This window comes from Manduca sexta, unplaced genomic scaffold (genome assembly GCF_014839805.1).
Source record: "Manduca sexta isolate Smith_Timp_Sample1 unplaced genomic scaffold, JHU_Msex_v1.0 HiC_scaffold_2512, whole genome shotgun sequence".
NCBI classification, from domain to species: domain Eukaryota; kingdom Metazoa; phylum Arthropoda; class Insecta; order Lepidoptera; family Sphingidae; genus Manduca; species Manduca sexta.
The window spans coordinates 1-17,954 of record NW_023593484.1 but is presented as its reverse complement, the minus strand read 5'-3'; the positions used below and the strand labels follow the sequence as shown (position 1 = coordinate 17,954).

The 17,954-nt window shown below is 34.7% G+C and overlaps 1 long non-coding RNA gene and 1 pseudogene across 1 annotated transcript; both read right to left on the bottom strand.

The window, feature by feature from the left end:
* Window positions 1-2,629: 2,629 nt before the first annotated feature.
* Window positions 2,630-3,829, bottom strand: LOC119192242. The gene is made up of 2 exons (XR_005113599.1): window positions 3,735-3,829; window positions 2,630-3,034 (listed from the first exon to the last, which is right to left on the bottom strand). It is a non-coding gene; the product is annotated as an uncharacterized LOC119192242 (long non-coding RNA).
* Window positions 3,830-10,711: 6,882 nt separating this feature from the next.
* Window positions 10,712-17,730, bottom strand: LOC119192241 (annotated as a pseudogene).
* Window positions 17,731-17,954: the final 224 nt, after the last annotated feature.

Below are 17,954 nucleotides of genomic sequence, written 5' to 3'. Positions count from 1 at the left end.
AAGTAAGTGTAACACTTACAATACACGAGACGTAATACAACAAATAATTAGTAACCCTTCGATAATATAAAAATTCTAATTAATATTTATAAAAAGTTTTTTTCTTACAGGTCCAGTATTGAATACTTAAGTATTATTACCGTTCACTGCACTTCGTATCATGCAATAACGTTTCTTATTAATGCGAGTATTTTCTTTTATCTTATCCTTCATAAACAATGTGAGATATTGCTACACTGGGTCCTTCCCCGAGAAAAGGGCTTTGAGAGATTTTTTTCATACTTGGCAGCGCGCGTGATGCTAGAAGGATGCATATACAATAACGAATAATTTCCAAAAAAAAATGAGGTCTTTTTTAAAATTTTAAATTATGATAATATTAATGTCTATTTAATAGTGTTGCTTGTAATTTAAAATGATGTGTACTTTAGGAGGAGGAGATGCACGAAATCATAAAATGTTTGTAACTTGTTATTATGATATTAATGAAGCTGTAACCGCCTTATATTTTTTTTTAAATCAAAGGAAAAATATTATATTCTAGAAATATATGTTTATTTCTTAATATAAGACGCATATTATTTAAATTATCAAGATTGTTACTACGATACGATTCTTATCTTATTCCTAATTAAATTATCATCCATCAAACCAATCACACCAATACGCAATCTAATTAAACTTTTCAATGTTGCAACCGCTTATTCAAATACATTATACCTAAACTTCTCTTTGAGTAAGAAGAACATTATGGAACGGGAGAAATATCTCTTTCTAGGCTCGCGGCAGCCGGTGTTTTGCTAGGATATTTTATAATTGCCTGGATGGCGACCACCTCCAACACAAGGTGTTATAACGCATCATAGTGGCCCATGAAAGTGTGTTACGTTCCAGGATCAGCCTGCGTATATCCGGTTCTAATAGACCGGCATAATCGTGTCGACTGTTAAGGGGTAATCATCTCTCGTCAGTAGACATTCTATTTGACCCCACTATACCTATCCTTAAGTGCAGTGGGGTCACTTTGGTGTGCTCGTATAAAAATCCAGGTCAAGAAAAAATATTTTATCAACACTTGGCGCCTTTTGAAATAATCATAGCAAAAAAACGTTTCTTTCGTAAGAGAATAAGTTCAATAATGGTAAGTCACTTTTATCGTTTTGTGTACCAGATTTATAATTTATAAAACTAAGCCAACCAAAATTAACACAAACTGGGCCCTTATTCTGTATGATAGTGTAAACACGTAACGCGGCCGTGTCATGTTATCTTCGAGAAATGTGCGTGGAATGGTATTCTGTAAGCCAAATTTCTATAGTCCTAAACATGATGCGTTGTGTTACGTGCTTGTTACACATTGTTAAAATAACGTGCGGGATAGAGAATAAGGCCCCTGTAATTGGCAGCTTCAACTTAACGATCTGACATAAAAATTGTAGCAATAATTGTATTAGGGAATAAATAAGTACATTCTTACACAATCTTGCTACTTATATTTGAAAATACTATAAATTTATGATTTACAATAGCCTAGATTCGATTCCCAGTGTCTATACATATACACATAGTAGACATTAAATTATCCATTGAGAATGAAGTACATAGGTAATAATTACCAAAACTATTGGTTTACGTAACGAAGGATTCTTTAGCATATTTAATATTAAATCAGGTTAGTCCGAATGCACACATAGCTAAGTACGCATTACTTATCCTATTTTCTTAACTTATTGCATTTACTTACATGCATGGAGGCAATGGTGGTGTATAAGCTAGCAGACGCCTAGTTATGTGTTTTGCGACATTGTGTTTAGGGTTATATAAGTAATTTTTATGTTGGCTGAATTCGTTCCGACGACGATCCGTGCCTCGCACTGTGCGGGGCGCGCTGGGCACGCAAGTTGCAACAGGAGGCGCACGCAGATCCACGGCGGGGGAGGGGGGACATAATGCGCTAAGATTCGAAGAATGTCAATTGTTTATGTATGCCATACACGGTACGGTCTACCGTCTCCGGTAGACCGTGAGAGGTCATCTGTGCAGGTATCAATTGAAAGAATTGATTTTCGAGCCTGCGCCGGTCACCTGCACAGGCTCAAAAATCTGCACAGGTCTGTTCCCACACACATTGCGGTCTATCGGCGCAGACATACCTGCACCGGTGAACCTTTCCGATGGACAAATTAATTTAGCGTAATTGGTAGGGTAGTTTACATTCTCAAAAATTTATTTGCTTGTTTGTTAGTTGATTATGGAATTATGTAAACAATATATAGATATGCTGTCGCAGAAATCGCGGTCAGTCATTTCCTTTTAGTGATTGATGTATTCCATTGTTTATTTTTGAATATCTTCATCAGATATATTAAATAAGTACTAAAACTTCCCTCAAAAACATACATTTTAATAACGTAAATCTCGTCCAAATCGGATGAGCAGTTTTGGGAAAATCGCGAACATACAAACATTCATACATGCTGGGCGAATACATAACCTCCTTTTTTAAAACCAATTAATAAATAACGAATGTTAACTATTACTAAGAACATAAATTGCTCAAAAAACCTACCAATCAACCTAAACATCTACTAGACAATAAGTTTTTATGGGAATAAGTAGAAAAGAGACATTATATACATTGACAGAATTTTATTAACAACAACTTAAATCTAAGAAATTAAACTAAATATTATACACTCTAATTTAAGTAATATAGTAATAACACAACAGAAAAATAACACATCAGAACATACAAAGAGGTAGAAGAGATTCTATTTCAACAGCTTTTCATTTAAAACCTTGGTCGAAACGGGGCGGCGTGGTGTTACTTAGTTTGCGGATGGTTGCTGCAGGCATGAAGCAGTTCTGCTGTTGGCCCTGAGGTTGCATTTGTCCAGGGGGGCCATAACCAGGTCCAGGTGCTCCGGGCATTGGAGCGCCATAGTAATTGGGAGGAGCTTGACCCGGCATGCCTTGGTTTGGCATCGGCATACCTCCGGGATAACCTGGGTTGTAACCTGGTGGGCGTTGCATTCTGAAAGAAATTTATTTATTATTTTCTAGAAACCACCTTCTCGACAGTACCCCGAAATAAAACTGCGTATCAGAACCATAATGCATAACCATTTATGACACACGACATCGATAATGAGATAGATATTAAAGGGTGATCCCTAAATCTATAACAAGCAAAATACCATACTAACAATTAACAACAATAGACATTAGACAATATACAGATAACAATTTTAACATGTTGACCATTTAAATCGTTATTTAATTGTATGTGCACCCAAACAAAATATTTCTAATAAAAGTATAACTATCAATAATATAATTTATTGTAATGGCGCTATGAATATGTTCATTACAGATTTTAAGAATACATAATTCATAACGATTCCTTCCTAATCGAATTTCGGCTACGGCCAATCTCAACAGAGGTCAGACAAGTACGCAGGAGATATTATAATGCACAAATGTGTGGGCAATACACAGGTGCACTCTCTGTTCCTTCACTCTCATAGTCCGGTGAGACGGCAATTCGACATGACCGCAGAGAGATCAGGGGTAGGATCAAAGGCTTTACGTGCTTTCCGACGCACAGGGGTACCACAAATGGAAAAACCCAGTTGCAGTTATTTTGGACCGACCGGGGATTCGCATACAGGACCTCAGCGCGGTAGTCAAAACATGATGAAAGTAAGTACATGACGAAGTATAGTGGTACTTACATATTCACTTTCTAGAAGAGTGTGTAAATAAAACAAATGTACAGAACGATATGTTCAGAGATACTGCCTTTGCTGTATTGCGGTAGAAATATTTATACCAAAATTTTATCGGATTAATAGTCATGAAATGTTAGCTATCGCTATCGAGTCAGATCTCGCATCATGTTGTATTGTTTGATATACATATCTACATTGGATATACCTACATACACCCACGTATTTATTTCCGAAAGTTTAGGCAGAGACGCTACTAGCGCACTCACTATTCGTTATGTTTATTTCGTACCTTGACGGAAAGGATTATATCGCTATATCGGGCGTAACTTTTCGAGTTAGGGCTGGTACAATCCAAAAAACTCAAAATTTCCCCCTGAGAACCGAACTCGAGACCTCAGCATAACAATCGTACCGCAATAGGTACATATTATGTACTTACAACTAAATCACGGAAGCCATCAAATATCTACACCTGAAATAAAGTAAAAAACTGAAAAGATGAAGTTTTGTTACACTACGTAGAATATTATTATCGGTAAAAGTACAAAAACAATTACATAGGCGATAATGTCAAAAAATAAGTAAGCATTATTGTACCTTTAGTGTAATGCCAGCGATCTTTGCACTAGACTCAAAACCTAAATGTACTTGTATGAACCTGTATCGCGAAGATCAATAAATAGACACTAGACGAAAAAACATGGAATAAACTGCATGAGAAAACTTATATTTCTATAATCTTACACATCTAAAAAGCAATTACTTTTGGCGCGACTCTGTCTTCGGTTATCCTAACTTTATTCTGCATTGTACATACATATGGCATTATGTTTAGACGAATTAAAATATTTAGTATTGTAGCCGGAATATAATATAAACTAGCTTTTGCCCGCGGCTCCGCCCGCGTTATAAAGTTTTTCAGGCTAAAGTTTTCCGTTATAAAAGTAGTAGTTTCCCGGGAGCCTATGTTCTTCCCAGGGTCTCAAACTGTCTTCATACCATATTTCATCTTAATGCGTTGGGTAGTTTTTGAGTTTAACACGTTCAGGCAGACAGATGCAGTGGGGGACTTTGTTTTATAATAATATTTTTTAGAACTTTCTAAGAGGAAAAATCCCGTCATACATCATTGTTGCATAACTTTAACCGTTTACGCAGCGCACGCAACGAAAGCTCTCAAAACTAATAAATTGTCCCCGTTTTTGCAACATGTTTCATAACTGCTCCGCTCCTATTGGTCATAGCGTGATGATATATAGCCCATAGCACTCCACAAATAAAGGGCTATCCAACACAAAACGATTTTTTCAGTTCATACTGGTAGTTCCTGAGATTAGCCATTACTGCTCCGCTCCTATTGGGTATAGCGTGATGATATATAACTTAGAGCACTCTACAAACAAAGGGCTATCCAACGCAAAAATATTTTTTCAGTTTGGACCGGTAGTTCCTGAGATTAGCTATTACTGCTCCGCTCCTATTGGGTATAGCGTGATGATATATAGCCTATAGCACTCCACGAACAAAGGGCTATCCAACGCAAAAATATTTTTTCAGTTTGGACCGGTAGTTCCTGAGATTAGCGCGTTCAAACAAACAAACAAACAAACTCTTCAGCTTTATATAATAGTATAGATTATAGATAAGCTATTATTACAGATCATGGCGCTGCATTGGTTTTTATTTTATTTAATTACGAGACGAGCTTGCCGTTCGCCTGATGGTAAGCGATACGCCCATAAACAGTTAAAATTCTATACAACACTTCGGATTACAAACTATTGTTTGGTATTCCACTGCGCTCGCCATCCTGCACATGAGATGTTAATTTTAATTATGCTACAGCCAGTATAACTACTGGACGTAATTAGACATTGCAATGTCCTTCAAACAGGAACACAACAGTGACTACACATCGCTGCTTGACGGCAGAAATAGACATTGCAGTGTTTTAACACACTAAAGGAAAGTAAGACAAAATCTATACTAATATTATGCAAGTTTTTAATAATTATACCTTGACAAGAAATCAACAAGGGTATGAAAGCAATATATTGATTGCTCGCTGCTGGTAAGTCGTGTTTTGAGCGAAGAAAATTATGTCGGCGAAGTTCCTTAGATCTTTGTTACAAAACCCCGCAACGCCAAATTTAGCGAGTGTAGGTATCTAAATTATCTGGGTAATCAAAGGTTCATCTGTGTGGTGACGGGCAAATATTCAACGATAATGTTGACTGATGATAACTCGCTAGTCACCAGATTGTGCCGCCCGATCTTACTTTATGTACTCTGATTGATACCGCGCTGCCTGACGCGACTAGGGCGCCTTCAAAATTAATGCGCGTGCTGCTGCAGCGTTTAACTTAGCAGCAAATTCGAAGACACTTTAAAACTTCTAACCAGTATGCAAATAAGATCATGATGCAGATAAGGTATACAATTGATTTTCATCAATTGTATACCCCAAAATCAAAAAGTGTAATAAATAAATCAATTTGATGACTAGTCAAATGTTTAAAAAATACAAGACAATTATATTTAAATATCTAGGTATATTTCATATAGCATTACCGTCTCCTTTAATTTACGGGAGAGCTAACAAAACATAGGAAGTATCACTATATGCAATTCCATGCATTAATAATATTATTTCTTAACTTAACTTACATTAAATTCCTTATGTCTCGACTGCTTGTATTGTTGATCGAAGCTCGACTGCTTCGGTGGCGTAGTTATACTGCATGCGCGGTACAACAGCGCTCTGCGGTCCTGGGTTCGAACCCTGGGTCGAGCAAAGTGATATTTGGGTTTTTCTGCTCAGTATCAGCCCGAAGTCTGGAATTTGTGTCTGATATGGCGATAGCCTCGCTTCCTATCACATCATGGGACGGAACACACTTGGCGAAAAGTGGGTGCCCTGGTTGCGCCTCTGCATACCCCTTCGGGGATAAATGCGTGATATTGTGTGTGGGTGTGTAAATTCTTTATAACAATTTCAAAACGTGTCTTTTCAAGACATTTAATACCAATACAGATAAGTTAAAGTAAAATGCAATTATATTTTTATGAGAACAGACAAACAAATATTGTTTTTGTAGGATATCTTGTAAGATTTTATAGCCTGATACTATGTTTTTCTTTAGATATATTATTGTATCAACAGTGCCTGTAGATAGTGACATTCTCGTGATATACTAACATGCTATTGTCATTATACATGCATGTGATCCCCATTTGTGATTCAAATATCAAATTGAAAGTATTAACGTGTAATATATGACCCAGTGCTTTTATTCCAATTCTTAGTTCACTCAATCCAAAGGTAACGACAAAACCCCGTAATATTATAAGGTATAGTACTCTATACTAACTAGTTATGGAAGGCAGTAGTTCAAATCGGTGGCTTTTTGTACCCAAACCACGGGAAATGAAAGTATGTTATCATAATATGGGAGAGTCGAGGTTTACAATAAATTTCCAAAGTCATCCATCATAATATTATTGAGAGACTATTATATCTTTATTCGAATAAGTGAGATCGCGAAAATTTGTTCCATTTTCATATCACAGGACGACATAAATGATTGAAAATGTCTACAAATTCGGATTAAAAATTCGCCGAATGATAACAGAGACAAAGATTTTTAGCTCTTTGTGAGCATACGTGGGTTTGATCAGAACAAGGTAATCGACCCGGAGTTAGACGTAGTCCTAGATATTAAACTGATCTGATCAAGATGTCCCCTTTCATTTGATTTGATTAATAAACAAAAGATCAGTGACTATAGAATATTTTTTTAGTTTCGTTAATATCTATAGAATTTGTTTAACAGTTAACCAATATCATAATATGTTGTTTTTATTATTATCAGATATTTATCTAAATTCAGATAACAAAAATATTAAAGCTGGTTTGGTTGTATCGAAGTAGCTTGAGTAATGTCGAGAAGGTGAAGGTTAAGATGAAACTTTGTTTACATTTTTAAGAAATATATTGAAATAAAATTTAGAGGCGACACGGCAGGGGTGATTCAAAAGTTTGCAATTTTATGGTATTATTGTTTGTAAAGGTTCTTAGTGGTCAGTAACTCGATTCTCGCGTTTCTACTAAAATTAATACGTAATTTATATTCGTAATAAATATGAGTATATCTTATTTTATATTTTTTGTTTAAATGCCTTTATTATCCATGTAAGAACTGACAGCTATAGCCATCTTCGACCACCACAAATTTCTTATATTTTTTGCTGTTCTGAGTGACTTAATAACATTGTTGTTCCTTCAACGACCTCCTATTTATTTATTTGTTTATTAAACACAAAACAGGTCACAGTCGTGTATGCAACATATTATGACACGAAAAATAATTCCTAAACTATAATTATAACCCAACTTATCCTTGCCATCGTCATTCTTTTCGAATGATATTTATTATGATCGTTGTTTTTGTTCAAACCGGCAAGGATTACTTAGTGTTAATCGATTACCGTCAGTAAATATTGCGTTGTCCGCTCTACCAGAGAGAGCCAGGATCAGAAGAGGATGGGGAACAGGGATTCTCAATGTGATCTCTTATACAGCCTATATGAATTGTGGATGTATTCAATTTTTTTTGGAATATTTGTCATCTAATACTTGTACCTAATACTGTTATGTTCATTGTAATAAGTGCTAGCAGTTTCGTACGTTTAGAAGAAAAACAGAAAGCATAAAACTCATCGTCTTTTTTCTAACCTCAACTAAAACATAAGGATTAACTTTGATTTCATTATCATTTCTAGACCTATATAGATTCTCACGTATTGATAGACAAATCCTTCACATCAACTATGATTATTATAATTTGATTTCCACAAAGTATTATAATATTTGAAAAAATCTTTGATGTTTCCAATATAACTCCTAATAATCCACAATTAAGATTATCAGTGTGATAAAGCAGTGATTTTGATATTAGCAAAATAAATTATTACCGATAAATGTTGGGCGTGTACTTAACGTGTTTTTGCAAAAGGTGTTATTTTGTTACGGTTTTGAAAAATTCAGGACATTGACATTATATCAGTAGGTATTATCTTAATTTTGACTGGCAGTCTGGACGATAACAGGGTAAAATGTGTCATTTATTTTCCTATCAATTACTGACAATATTTTAATCAGGGTTATATAAAGGACGAAGCTTATATGATCTTTCCTTTCTGTCAAAGTATAAGAGCAAATGCTCATGCATACATTTATAAAACTGTTTTAGTCTAATAGACAAGTGTTTAGGTTTATTTATGTTCGCTTTCATAAAAATACAGAACGATATAGTAAATACATTGAGAGCGACAATTTATTTCGCGGTAATAAGCACATGGGGCGTTCTTCTAGGTCCTGGATTCCTAACTTGGGGGTAAATACCCCTGCGGAGGTAAATCAGTTTTCATCGGGGTAACAAGGGACCTAATTATAGGATCGTAAAATAAAAAAAGTAACAGAGCTGTCATTAAAATTGTAAGGCTTGTGAGCAATTTATGATTAATAAAGATGTTTGTATTTGCTTGTACCTTTTGTTTGTTTTGATAACATTTTGAAGGTAGAGTAAAATTAGTTACCCACACAGATCATAGGGAAAACAATATTAAAAGATTAGAAACCACTGTTCTAGGTGGTCTAAGGATATATTTAATTTAGACAAGTCCATCCTCAAATGAAAGCCCTCAGAGCGGCGGTCGAGAGTAAAAGAAGATTCATTGTAATAAAACAAAAAAGCGCCATGAATACCAAGCCCCAGCCCCCTCTTTCATCAAGTAGTAAATACGATAAAATATGAAAGACAAAGTTTTTATTTTAAAAGCTTTTATTTTAGACATTTTGCCGCCTCCGTATAGTTACGCCCGGGACGGGCCATCCTTATCACACCCTCTACGTCGTCTAGATCCGTGGTATTTTTTAATTTCCAGAGATTTTTTACGGTTTGTTGTAATACAATATTACGTAATATAACATTTCTGATGTTATCAATAGGTTCTTGAACTCGAAACTTGAGTGTTTTTAGATCGATCGAAAGATGGGGTCATCCAGATATGTATGAGAGTGTGACTTACATACTAAACTACTTCATGCTGTATATTTACTGAATATATGGAAAATCCAAGAATTAGTTATATTGTGTAAGGAATTAAAAATATGTGTTATGATACTATTCATTTTCCCCTTTGATGGACTTTGTCTTACATGTAAATAAATATTTTACTACAATTTGCATACGCAGGTTCTGTATTACATCAAAAACAGCTTTCATTTTTGAATTCCTTTTATTGTAAATTGCACGTCTGCCTTGAAATGTATAAGTAAATCATGTAAATATACCCAGGCCCGCAGGTCATAATGTGACCCGTAGTGGAATTTTACATGGCCCGTTCATGCAGATTAATAATCCCCGCAAAGTTTAAGTGTTGCGTACCGCAGCAAAAACGAGTAGCACGGCCAGCAAATCGTCTCTCTTTTATCTTAATATTGGATTTTTACACAAGTTTAAAAGTTATTAAAATAGGAACGACTTTTGGCCCGCCAAAAATGTCTGAATCGTCCATTTCGCCCCATTGTTAACAAATTGAACAATCTTTAGAAAAAAATATTGAAATGCCTGTCTCTGTGGCGTAGTTGTATCGCGTGCACGGTACGATCACTACTCTAAGTTCTGGGGTTCGAAACCCGAGTCTGGCAAAGTGATATTAATTTTTGTGCTCAATATTAGCCCGGAGTCTAGAATTTGTGCCCGATATGGTGATCAGTTCGCCACTTACCACCTCTCACCCCTTCGGAGATAACGGCGTGATGTGTGTTTGTATTGTTTTTAGGATATTGCAATGACGGCTGCTGTATTCCGTTTTTTTATCCATATAGATTTTTCTATTTCCTCGAATTCTAATATTTAAGACATCCATCTTATTGGATATGCAGTTCCATAGACGTAAGAAAAACAACTTTTATAAAAAAAAAATGTAATATTTTATCAAAACAAATAAATGTTACAAAAAGCGTGCACTACACTAAGTTTTAGTTTTGACAGGTTTACTATCATCTAAATGATTATTCGAATTCACTTCACTTTTTACATCGTTACTCTGATTTACATCCTTTATGTTTTCAGCATCTGGGTTACTTTTGATTGGATTTTCTTTAGCATGAGTATTTTTATTTCCCAGACTTCTTGTTATTAAATAGGCAAGGAGTTGAAACACGGCTAGAGTTATTCCAGGCAGGAGCCATGCATCAGGCATCGACAAAACCGTCTTGCTGTACAACAGAGAGTATAAGGGTGAAGACATAGTTTGTGTAGCTGACTCCAACGCACCCATGACGCTGTATATCTTACCTGTAAATCAGAATTTGATATGAATTTGATGGCAGAGATGAGATAAAGTCGATCAATCATCACGCGGAATACGAATGAGCGCATCGAAAGATGCTAATAGTTTATGAAAGAATTGACAGTAACTTTTGCTCTGATCTCATATTCCACTTGAAATTAGTTTCGCAATTTAATGTTAACTTGTCACTCTATCCAAAATTTAAAATAAAAAAAAAAAAACAAATAATATATCAGTGACAAACCTAGTGTATTTTTTTAGATTTTCAAAATACTTTACCCCAGAAATAAAGTAAAAGTGACGCATTAAAATACAGGTTAATAACTTTTATTGACATTGTATTTTAAGATATTTAATTTAAATAATTACATATACCAAAAATTATCTTTCTACTGACATTAAGGAATATAAAGAATATTACAGCTAATCCTAAATCTAAATTAAAGGAAATCATAAATCAAGTGTGTTGAGAAATAACGGCGTAAGTAACACAAACCTTGTTCGGTGGGTAAAATTTGTTTGTTAATTAACGGCCTTTGCACAACTTGAGATCCTTGGGATATTATACCAACTAGGGGAACTGAAATAGAAATATTACAACTATCATTTGCTTGCTTTAAATTTCTCTGCAATAACAAAATATTGCGTAATTTTTGGTAATCTTTGTATAGCGTCAATGACAAAAGAAATCGACCTTTTATCCTTATCATTGACTTACATTTTGTTGTATCGAATGTGAATGATAGCTTATATGATAATATGAATTGGAGATTAGATGTTAGCCAGTTACATGATGCTATCAATTATGATAGAAATGATTACGTACTAAGAGCACCCATAGACAATATATAGGTACCTACAATTTAAAGTAAAATGAGATTATGGAGAAACGATAAATGATAATTTATAAATAAAGAGGACACTTCCATATTAAATTTTTATGCGACTTCTACACGAGCTTAATGGATTAAAATGAGTCATCGAATACGGAGTTGCTATTTGATTCCTTCCTTCAACCGATTTCAGTAGTAGGTAACTAACTGCTACATGGACAGAAAAATTAAGTAAGGTTCTGACCTTACTATATGCTATTTCATTTATAGAGGCGAATCTGTCTTCGATAGCTGCACAGATAACAGATTCAAAAATGCCCTATTTACCTATACGACTATCAAAGCTGTCCTTCGATTAGAACACCCGTGATTGGGGAAAGACGCGATATATCCCCATAAACGTAATAGGACCTGGTCTTAATTAGAATGAAGTATAATGTACCAATAAATGACTTATTTTAATATGTTCATTCTTAGAATTGTTCCGCAATTATTGGGGTCGTTTAGTAAAATCTGTTAGTAGTCAATATGACATTAATTATAACTAGACATAAATCTTTATAATCACAGCGAGTGATCAAACATCTTAACGTAATTTTAGACAAAAAGAATGCGTACGTAAAACACGCAGATGGTATTTCTGGCTGCAATGAGACCCGACGCTGACAGAACGTACGACATACAGCTCAGCATCCCGACAGTTTCATCCGTCAGTCTGAGTCGCCGCTTCAGCACGGATAAAATTAGAAGTGTGCCTGAAAATGAAACGTGATTTAGTATAGTAAACTCTGCCAATTATTAACATGTGAGCGGAATAACTGTTCAGGAATGTAAGGTGTAGCGCAAACGTTAAGAACTTCTTACCGAGAATCTATACGATGAAAATGATGAATACTGATCTAGTTGTCAGTGGTAGGTTGACAGCGTGTGCGCGGTGCCTTAGATTACTTACCGGTAAAACTGATGATATTTCTGTAGGCGAGGAAGGATCCGAACATCACGTCGTCCCAGTGGAATTTGTATCTGTAGTACATGTACGCGATCAGGACTTCGGCTGGGAACAACAAAATAATAACAATGAATAATAATTTATTGACAACTAAAAATTGTACAGAACTTGAGTAGTTTTTTTTTTGTGTTTAGGGGAACATATAATTTTAAAATATTCATAAAATCGTGGTATGAAAAATATGAAGAAAAACTAAATATAACTGCATATTATCATAAAATAACAAAAAATATTGTTGTATGTTTTTGTACTACAACACAAATAAAAATAAAAACACCGGCATTGTTAGGAACCAGGCTTTCTTCGATCACACAATCTTATTATGCATTGGTTTCTACTTATTAACTTGCGCTAAAATTAAAGATGAGGTGCAATTACGAATTGATGAATTTTATTACCGTAGAAGGTTTTCCTGGACCGCCAACTACAAGTTTGGTTTAAAAACCGTTTTTCGGAAAGTGTGGATACCATATCTTTATTGATATCATTTACCTAGATGCAACACATTATAATTACTATTTCTAAAAATTATAATTGTTATGTATTTAACTAGTCTTCTTAGTAGAGGCGAAATTAAAAATGGCAGAGTCTATATTATACAAAAATAGTCTAACATGTTTCGAATTGTTTATTTTATTTTAAAACAAAGAAATTCAGTGCGGTCTTTAGGTTAGCTAAATATTGGTCCAAAAGAAATAAATATATGAAGATATAGAAATGCATACCTTTTTAAAAAATATTATCCTACAGCGTATAACACGTAACTACAATATATAAAATACATAGTAGTTTATTTCTATCGGCACTTATTTACTGTACAGCGACCTTCTACATATTCATTTTAATCCTTTCCCGCCAGACCGGCGCTAAGCGAGGCTGGCAATGTAAAGCTATGCTACTATTAGATATTTCCTAACGCCTCGCTTAATGCCCCCGAACGTCTCGTGAGCACGAACCACAACGCCTTACATGACTAACCCTGAACAATTCTTCTTTACAGCATATGCCGATGAATGAGTAATTAGATAATGATGTTAAATGTCTCCACAAAGAGGGATAGGGCTTAGAAAGTAGGGATTTTTGGACATGCGGCAAAAACATTATTTCACTAAGTTAAACTCCTATATGACAGATGATGTGCCCGAGCTAGCTTATGCATACTGTAGATATGCATTTCTATATTGTGTTCACGATTATCAGCACTGATCGAGGAGGTACATGGAAGTCTAATAGAAAGCGCTAATAAAGCAAAATGAAATCAGGAGCTAACATATAATTTAAATGTACTGACCTGATAACAGAACTCTATCTCCAAGAGCAACAACGAGCATCAATAGGATTATCTTGCGCTTGTTTCCGTCTCGATTCCTAAGCAAACATTGTACCGCGTTGAAAGGCAGCCGCCAGTTCCAAGCGGATACTCTATTCTCCCGGTTCACGTTGACGTCTTTCATGACGAAGATCACGTACATTAGGGAAGAGAACTGAAATCAAAACATTTGCAATAAGGAAATAAGAGGTCGCTGGCCGGTAGGACGACATAGGTACCGCTGGAGGAATACGGTAGAAGGTGATTTGTAAAACTTCAAGCCAGTAACCGAAGAGTGCTGGCAGCGGACAGGGATAGCTGGATGACTCTCATGCCAGAGAGCAAGACCCAGTTTAGGCCGCTGAGCCAGCTGAGGGATAATCTCGGGAATAAGATAAAAATAGTGTTTATTTTAAATTCAATATTTTTTGTCGTACATGTTATAAATCAATGGAAGCGTAATTTAATATTCATTTTAATTTTGGAATTCAATAAAAAGTTTGTTAGTGAAAAAATTAAAAAATATTACAAACTAACTAACACAATACTAGAACCAATAAAAACCAAGTTCATGTAATTAAGCAAAAACTAAAACCTAAGTAAAATAGTATTTAAAAACAATATTCCGTGTTATGTAAAAGCAAATCTTAACAATTAATTATTGCCTTGAAATTTTTACGTTCACATATCCTCATTTTGCGGGGTCCAGAATTTGTAAAATTTTATAGTTATAGTGAATTCAGATTTAGATTTTTAAAAGAACTTGTCAGTGATACGTTAATTATTTTCAATAATCTTTTAGTAAAATTTCCACACCTTAATGGCAATAAGTCATGTTTTATTTATTTTGTTTTGCGTGTTCTTAGGGTTGTCACGTTTCCTCGCTTGAGCATAAAGATATTGTATTATAAAATAAAATCTACTTACGAATATGATGGAACAATTACAAATGTATTACCTTTTGTAAGTAGTCATTTTATTTTACATGTCAAACATTTTTTAAAATGTCAGACATGGATTTATTGTGATCTAGTTTATTTTTCTAGTTGAAGCGAGATTACTCTAGATTGATTTTATTTTAGATTACCCTATGGTAATCTTACCATTTTTGTGGTTTTGTCTTCCCATAATCTATTTTGAAGTATTTTCTGTAATATTTGTAGTTTCTTCAAAAATAGTTGTATCACCGTATTTTATAAAGAATAGGCATCAATTACATTCAAACATTGCATTGTTTTAATAGTTTTTTTTTTGTAGAAAAATACAATACTGGGAGCTTATCAAAAATGGCAAAGATGGCAGATTTTACGGCATGTGTTCAATTCTTTGAAACTTTTAGCGAGATGAAGTTTGACGACAAAGATTAAAAAAAAATACATAATGTAATCAAGAAATATTGAACATTATTTTATTTCATATATTAAAGGTTAATATATACGTATTAAATTTTAATAATAAGCGGCTTATATTTGTATTTTATTCTTTATACTTATGTAAGTTGCATTCATGCTTTGTTATATAAATGCCAACTGAGATAAATATCAAGCATCAAAGAAAGTTGCCGGGTTAGTTATTGGATTAACTCACCAAGTAAACGCTAAACTAAGTGCAAATCCTGTTTATCTAGCAATTGCATCAAGTGTGGCTAGTTTGGTTCTAGGCTCTATTAAGCATCTTTACAACCGTGTTGTATAATGACTTGCTTGAGCTTTGTTTACGTAATTTAAGAAAATGTTAATTGCACAGTGGATATTCGATTATATCTACTTTCGTATCATCATCATCAGCCCTGTATATTTACTTTCCCACTTTTGGGCACGGGCCTCCTCTACTACTGAGAGAGATAAGGCCACCACGGTCCACCACGCTGACCTAGTGTAGATTGGTAGACTTTATATACCCTCAAAATTCCTATAGAGAATTTTTCAGGTATGCCGGTTTCCTCATGAAGTTTTCCTTCATCGTTAAAGCAAGCGATAATTCACAAAGAATACACACATAATTTTTGTTTAAAACTCAGAGGTGTGTGTCCTTGGGTTTTGAACCTGCGGACATTCGTCTCGGCAATCCGTTCCACACCCAACTAGGCTATCGCCGCTTTCGTATATTTAAATATTACATAGTATTGTACCTTCTCCATAGCCTTTACAAACCGGGGCACGTTCATATTAAAAGTCTCATTTCTATATTTATACTTTAGACTAAGTATCACTCGCGACTTTGTATGCGTGAAAAAGCCTTCCGCTACAAAGGGCCGAACTCAGTAGCGATCCATTATTTCCTGTGGGAGTAAATTCCCGTGACAAAAGTAGTCTAAATGTTAATTCAAGACTTTGTCTATACCTGTGCCTAATTTTTTGCAAATCCATTCAGCTATTTACGTCTAACAAATATTCAACAATTTCATAAACTTTTGCGATTATAATATTAAGAAAATACGAAAGATAATTTTTTTTTTTTACACTCTAGACTACTCTTAAAACTGGGGTTTGGCCCTTCATAATTACCAAAAATATAATCAAAAACAACATACCTCTAATTACCAATGTGCAAGAGTTACGTCCTACTAATATTATAAATGCGAAAGTTTGTGAGGATGGATGTTTGTATGTATGTATGTTTGTTCCTCTTTCACGAAAAAACTAATGAACGGATTTGGATGAAACTTTACAGTAATATTGCTTATACATCAGAATAATATATAGCCTACAATTAAAAATAATTTTGTGTAATTTGGGCATAATATAACGATACATATCTAGTAATTTAGAAAACAAAATTGCTATTTTGCAGTTTGCACCACCGGTCGACTGGTAGAAAATGCCTTTGGCATTAAGTCCGCCTATATACTTCTTTGTATATAAAGTGTTAATAAATAAATAATAAATATTTTGGCATACGTTGCCTAAACCGTTGGAGTTAGACAAAGATGATGTACCGTAGGATTGTTTGTCTTAAATAGGTCTAAATAAAATTCCGCGACAGCATATACCTACCTTTTATGTGGAAGTCACTATGACCAAAATAGTGATTTCTTCAAAATCTACCGAACAGATTTTTATGAAGTTTCGTATGGAGATAGTTGACCCAGGGAAGGTTATAGGCTACTTTCTATCACGGGAAAATATATAGCGGAACTTTGATCCCGAAAACTCCTGCACGCGGCGAAGCCGCGAGCAAATGTATTATATATAACAAAAATCAATCAAGAAATTAAAATAAAGGAGTAAATAAAACAAATACCTGTAGTAATAAAACAAGGGGAAACACACCGTAGAATCCGAGGTAGCGGTAGAGCAAGGGCCCGCCGACTGCGCCCACCACGTGGGCTATCTGGATGGCGGCGCGGTGGGTGCCCATTGTCCGGTCACGTCACGACCTGTCGCGTGGCACACCTGGAAATATTGGTATTTAATGAGTGCTAATATGTCAGGGAACGCATTGGTTGAAGATGCATGATTTGATAAAAGTCGTTCAGTGTAAGAAAATCTCAGTTATGAAGACGTATGTTACAGGATGCGCTACAGAAGCTTATTTAATTGTTCATTTATAATATTGTTTTATACAATTTAAGTATTTTGATAAATTTCTTGTAAGACATTATGTCATTTGCAGTCAATCTAAATAACAATAACCATTATAATTAATAATTTGCTCAAAACAAATAACTAAAATCACAGACTCGTACATACTTGTACACTATGTTAAAACTA